Here is a 6,000-nt window from a genome sequence, read left to right as displayed (position 1 = left end):
ACTAGATGATCTCCCGAGGTCCCTTCCAACCCTTGCCATTCTGTGATTCTGTGTTGTCAGAGGGGCCGTCCTTGCGCTGACTGACTTACAAACTAACACCACTGCATGCATGTGAGCACACACAGGTTTCTAAACAGAGCTGAGGAAGACATCCTGCATCTGAAATCTGCTTCTCCTCCCATTTTCTGACGTTATGTTGGGACCATCAATGGGCGTAACAAGGCAGTAAATGCATCCATAGGCTGGGAACGAAAACCAGCACGGGGGGAACAAATGCTGGTTGGTGATTCTGCTATCTTGTGGTAAAGGAAAAAACATAAAGGTATGAGAGGTTTTGTTTTGTCTCTTGGAACGGCTAAAGATAGAGGAGCAGCCAATATAAATGCTACATTTTAGTACATGTTGATTTAAACCACATCTCAGGAGTGCAGGCTTAGCTTTTGCCTGGAGAAACCTACCTGGCCATTGCTCCTACAGTAAAATTCAATCCCAAATTCTTGAAGAAAAACCCTTTGATAAGTGAAGGATTTTTTTTCTCTTTTTCAGTGGAAATCAGAGAAATGTGAGAGAATTAATTGAAACTCCTGTTTCTTTTCAAAGGCTCTGGTGACACCACTCTAATGCTGACATGTTACGGTGCAGAGGCACATGAATGGAGGCAAGGCCACATCTGGGAGCTGCTCCTGCCCCAGCCTTGCCTCTGCCTCAGCCCCTGGCACTGGGGCAGGGTCAGGCTGTCAGTCCCGAGTGAGACACAGCTTTTTCCCCAGGGCTGAGCCCCTCAGTCTAACTTTTTGGTGAACTTCTCGGCTTTTATTGTGAACACAAGCTGCTATTGAGGCAACTCTTGGAGCTGAAGTCCAAGTTGGTTTGTGGCTGTGGCTGCAGGTGTGGGACCTGGGAAGCCCATCCTGCAAACTCAGCATTCACAGCCTGCTGAAATGTGAGCACTTTGATTTTAAGTGGTGTCTCTTTAAAGAATGTTACCAGATAAATGCTGGAAATGGGATTGGACTGAAACTTCCATATGGCATGTTTTGACATCATCTCCTTGGCCATGCCATTCTCAACTCTGAAAAAACAGTCTATTTGAAATAGCAGAAAACCTTTATTGGATTTGCAGTCAGCTCCCTGTTACGTTACAGTCGGGTGGTAAAATACCCACAGGCTTCATTCACATGGGTGTCCTTGCTCTGCCTTGTCTTTCAGTGTTGCACAGGTTGGCTGGACAGGAATAAATGGCCTGGACCCCGTGTTCAACAACAGGGATCACTGAGGGAGAGGCAGGGTGATGCTCGCCACTACCACGTGGTTGCTGTAAGAACTGTTGTAGCTGAAACACAAATTCCACAATGTAGTGGAAAAAACGAAAGCTCAGCTCTGTGAGCGAGACAGGGCTGCCAAACCTGAGCCTAAAGAAAACTGGATCATCAATTTAGTGCTTGATGCTGCAGGAACCACCTGGGTTTGCTAGAAGAGGAGCAGCCTGAGAATGTGTTTTCTATCAACATGGTGCTGACAGCTGTGACGATGGCCTTTTACCCTCCTGGCTAATGAATGCTACCTCTCACAGAGGCAAAGTATCACCTCACCCCTTACCTCACCAGAAAATTGGGTTTAAAAAAAAAAAAAAGAAGAGCAGCTGCTTCAGTTTAAAAGATGAGTTTGTGGGAAGGTGAGGAAACAGAAAGCGGCCTTCAGCTCTGGGTCCTGAGCATCTCCCCGGCCATGCAGCTGTGTGCTCTTTTCCTATGCAGGAGTGAAGCTAAGGTGGAAACTGCTGAGTGGTCTGTTTTCAGGTCGTACAGTTAGCATTTATTTATTTAATTGCAAGAGGGAGTGGTAACTGGGGACACCTTGGCGTGGTAACAGTTCACAAAAAAATGATGGCTTTTTTTGACCTCTGATGCTGGCTGCTGTGTAGGAGAATCAAAAATGAGGTTTAAAGAGAGGAGCCACAAGCACAGGGTGTATGGCAAAGGTGCGTGGACGCTGCAAGCACGCGCTAGGAGCAGAGCCCAGGGACAACCCCCACACTGGCCCCTTATTTCATGTAAGAGAGCCGGCTGATCTGCTCGGGAGCAGCGGGGTTGGGAGGTTGCTGCTGTCCCGATGCAGCACCTCAGTGACATGTACTGAAAGGAGACACCAGGTGCTTTCCAGGCAGCAGCAGCTCCCCTGGGAGCACAAGCATTTTGGAGGGCTGCACCGCAGGAATCAGGTAAAATCCCTTCACAGTCTCCTGGCTCTCATGTGAAGTGAAGCTCCTGCATAAGGGTCAAGCACTCAGGAAATGCTCCAAACACTTCTCGGACTGAGTATTCACCAAATTTGTGAAGAGCTCAAAGTAAGGGTGCCAGCATGAGATCTCATCAGTCTTGGCCTCCTTCCTCCACGCCTGGTTCTCCATCTTGGACCTTGAAACAGGCCATGCCACCATGTCCTGACGGAGCACGGCAGAGGGACCCATCAGGAGCCATCATCTCTCGCAAGCGGGGATGATGTGTGACTGACGCAGTGTGGGCATTGCCAGAAGCAACGGTGGGAGATTTAAACGGCCCCTAGGGAGAGCGAGCAACCCGGACCGTGGCGAACAGGATGGGCAAACAGGGCAAGGTGCAGCAGTTTGTGTGGCCAGGGCTCTGCAGCCCAATTCCAGGTCTACAGCCCAGGGAAGAGCTTTTGGTCTCTGGCAATACGGTGGGCACTCACCTCAGAGCTAAAACCACTGTTCCTACAGAGAAAGCCCCTAAGACATCTGATGCACCCACCCAGATGGATCTGGCAAGACAGGAAACATCTGTACAGGCGGTGGGTTGCAGCAAGTGCCCAGACCCTTCTCCCAATGAAAAGGTAAGTACCTGCGCAAGGTGTGCACAGACTGATGACCTGTTACGCCAGGTGGCCGAGCTGCAGGGAACGGTTGAAAGACTGCACAGTATTAGAGGAGCTGAGGCAGAGATAGGTGGTTTCAGAACCATGCTCCTGTGGCAGACTCCACCGAGAAGGAGGCACCTTGGACCCTGGTGACTCACAAAAGCAGGACTCCACATCAGCCTGCACCCTCCACCATCTCAACCAGAAACAGATATGAAGACTTAACAGCCGAGGACATGCATGAGCAAGGTCTGCAAAGTCCTGTGCAGGGGGAAACTGTACCAGCAACACATGACGGACACCGTAAAAAGAAGCGACGAGTGCTTGTAGTGGATGACTCTCTGTAGAAGGGTACTGAGGCACCCATCTGCCAACCTGACAGGGAGTCACGAGAGGTGTGCTGCCTTCTGGGAGCTAAGGTCTGAGACATGGCCGAGAGGGTGCCACAACTCCTCAAGAGAACAGGCTACTATCCATTACTACTATTTCATGTAGGCACAAATGACACAGAAAGCAGAAGCCTGGGTAAAATCAAGAAAGACTTTCTAGCCCTGGGGGAACAAGTGAAAAACATTGGGGCCTAAGTTATCTTTTCCTCCATTTTACCAGTTCGAGGGAAGGGGGCGGCCAGAAATAGGCTCATTATGTATATCAACTCATGGCTACATGGCTGGTGCCATCGGGAGGGTTTTAGCTTCTATGACAAAGGGGCATTCTTTGATGACTATAACCTGTTAGGGAGGGATGGGATCCGCCTCTCTAAACAAGGCAAGGGAATGCTAGGCAGTAGGCTGGACAACTTGGTATAGTGGGCTTTAAACTAAAGGACTCGGGGGGCGTGGGGTACACAGTCAGAACACTCAGGCAATCGCATCCAATGAGGGAACAAGTGTGACCGTTCAGAGCAGCAATACACCAATGCACGCAGCATGGGGAATAAGCAGGAAGAGCTAGAGTTCTGTATGTGGTTGCAGGGCCATGATCTCATCGCAATTACAGAGACATGCTGGGATAACACATGACTGGAACGCTGCCATTGATGGCTATGTACTTTTCAGGAAAGACAGGCCTACGAGGAAGGTGGTGGAGTTGCTCTTTATGTGAAGGAGCAACTGGAATGTATAGAGCTCTACCTGGGAGTGGATGAAGAGCAAGTTGAAAGCTTGTGGATAAAAATTAAGGGGCAGGCCAGCATGGGTGACAGTGTGGTGGGTGTTTACTACAGACCATCCAGCCAGGATGAGGAAGTAGCTGAGGCCTTCTACAAACAGCTAAAAGTAGCCTCACAACCACAGGCCCTCGTTCTCATGGGGGACTTCAACTATCCTGATATCAGCTGGAAGGACCACAGAGCAAGGTGCGCACAGTCCAGGAGGTTCCTGCAGAACATAGTTGATAACTTTTTGACCCAGGTGGTGGAGGAGTCAACAAGAAGAGAAGTGCTACTGAACCTTGGGCTGACAAATAAAGAAGAACTGGTTGAGGAGGTAAAGGTAGGGGGTAGCCTTGGCTGCAGTGCCCCTCTACTCTGCTCTGGTGAGACCTCACCTAGAGTACTGCGTCCAGCTCTGGAGCCCTCAGCACAAGAAGGACACCGAACTGTTGGAGTGGGTCCAGAGGAGGGCCACAAAAATGATCAAGCTAATATCCGAGCTTATAGTCAAGTAGTTATTCTGCACTCACTTCCTCAGTGAGAAAGTGCTGTATGTGCAAAGACCTTAAACATGATAATTTAATGCAGTTTGAAAGTAGAGGGTGTTACCTCTCATTTAGTGTGGATCATTCTAGCATATTTAGTTTATTTCCCCCTAACTTTTCCCATGTAGACAAAAAGGAGTACACCTTATCTATCAGACATCACAATATTACAAAACTGTGACTGTAAGAAACAAACATTAATATTTGCTATTGTAAAATTAATGACTTATCTCAAGACCAGGTTGGACGGGGCTCTGAGCAACCTGATCTAGTTAGCGGCATCCCTGCTCACTGCAGGGGGGTTGGACTAGATGACCTCTAGGGGTCCCTTCCAACCCAAAACATTCTATGATTCTATGAGATGGTGGAGTTCCGGATTCTGTGTTGTGGAAGCAGATCAATAGGTAGGACTGCAACACTGGACTTCAGGAGAGATAACTTTGGCCTCTTCAGGGTCCTACTTGGAAGAATTCCATGGGTTAAGGCTCTTGAAGATGGGGGAGTCCAAGAGAGCTGGCTGCTATTTGAGCAACACTTCCTCCATGCTCAGGGTTGGTGCATCCCCATGAGTAAGAAATCAAGTTAACGAGGCAGGAGGCCTGCATGGATGACCAAGGAGCTTCTAGCAAAACTCAAAGGGAAGAGAAAGCTCTATGGAATGTGGAAAGAGGGTCAGGCCACTTGGGAGGTATACAGAAATGCTGCCAGAGCATGCAGGGAAGCAACTAGAAAGGCTAAGGTCCACCTGGAATTAAATCTGGCGAGGGATATCAAGGATAACAAGAAGGGTTTCTTCAAGTACATCAGTAGCAAACGGAAGACTAGGGGAAATGTGGGACCGCTGCTGAATGAAGTGGGTGCCCTGGTGATACAGAGAAGGCAGAATTACTGAATGCCTTCTTTGCTTTAGTCTTCACTGCCAAGGCTGACCCTCAGGCTCCCCAGTCCTTGGAGGTAAGTGAGCAAGCCTGGAGAAAGAATGACATTCCCTCGGTTGAGGTGGATCAGGTCAGGGATCTTTTAAGCAAGCTGGACACCCACAAATCCATGGGTCCTAATGGAATGCACCCATGAGTGCTGAGGGACCTGGCAGATGTCATTGCTGAGCCACTCTCCATCATCTGCGAAAGGTCCTGGAGAACAGGAGAAGTGCCTGAGGACTGGAGGATAGCCAATGTCACTCCAGTCTTCAAAAAGGGCAAGAAGGAGGACCCAGGGAACTACAGGCCGGTTAGTCTCATCTCCATCCCCCGGAAAGGTAATGGAACAACACATTCTGGATGTCCTCTCCAAGCAAGTGGAGGAAAAGAAGGTGATCAGGAGTACCCAGCATGGATTCACCAAGGGGAAATCATGCCTGACCAATCTGATAGCCTTCTACGATAGCATGACCGGCTGGGTAGATGAGGGGAGAGCAGTGGCTGT

This window comes from Egretta garzetta, unplaced genomic scaffold (assembly GCF_000687185.1).
Source record: "Egretta garzetta isolate BGI_Z169 unplaced genomic scaffold, ASM68718v1 scaffold259, whole genome shotgun sequence".
Classification (NCBI taxonomy): Eukaryota; Metazoa; Chordata; class Aves; order Pelecaniformes; family Ardeidae; genus Egretta; species Egretta garzetta.
The sequence above is the reverse complement of the archived record's forward strand: the minus strand, read 5'-3'. Positions refer to the sequence as shown.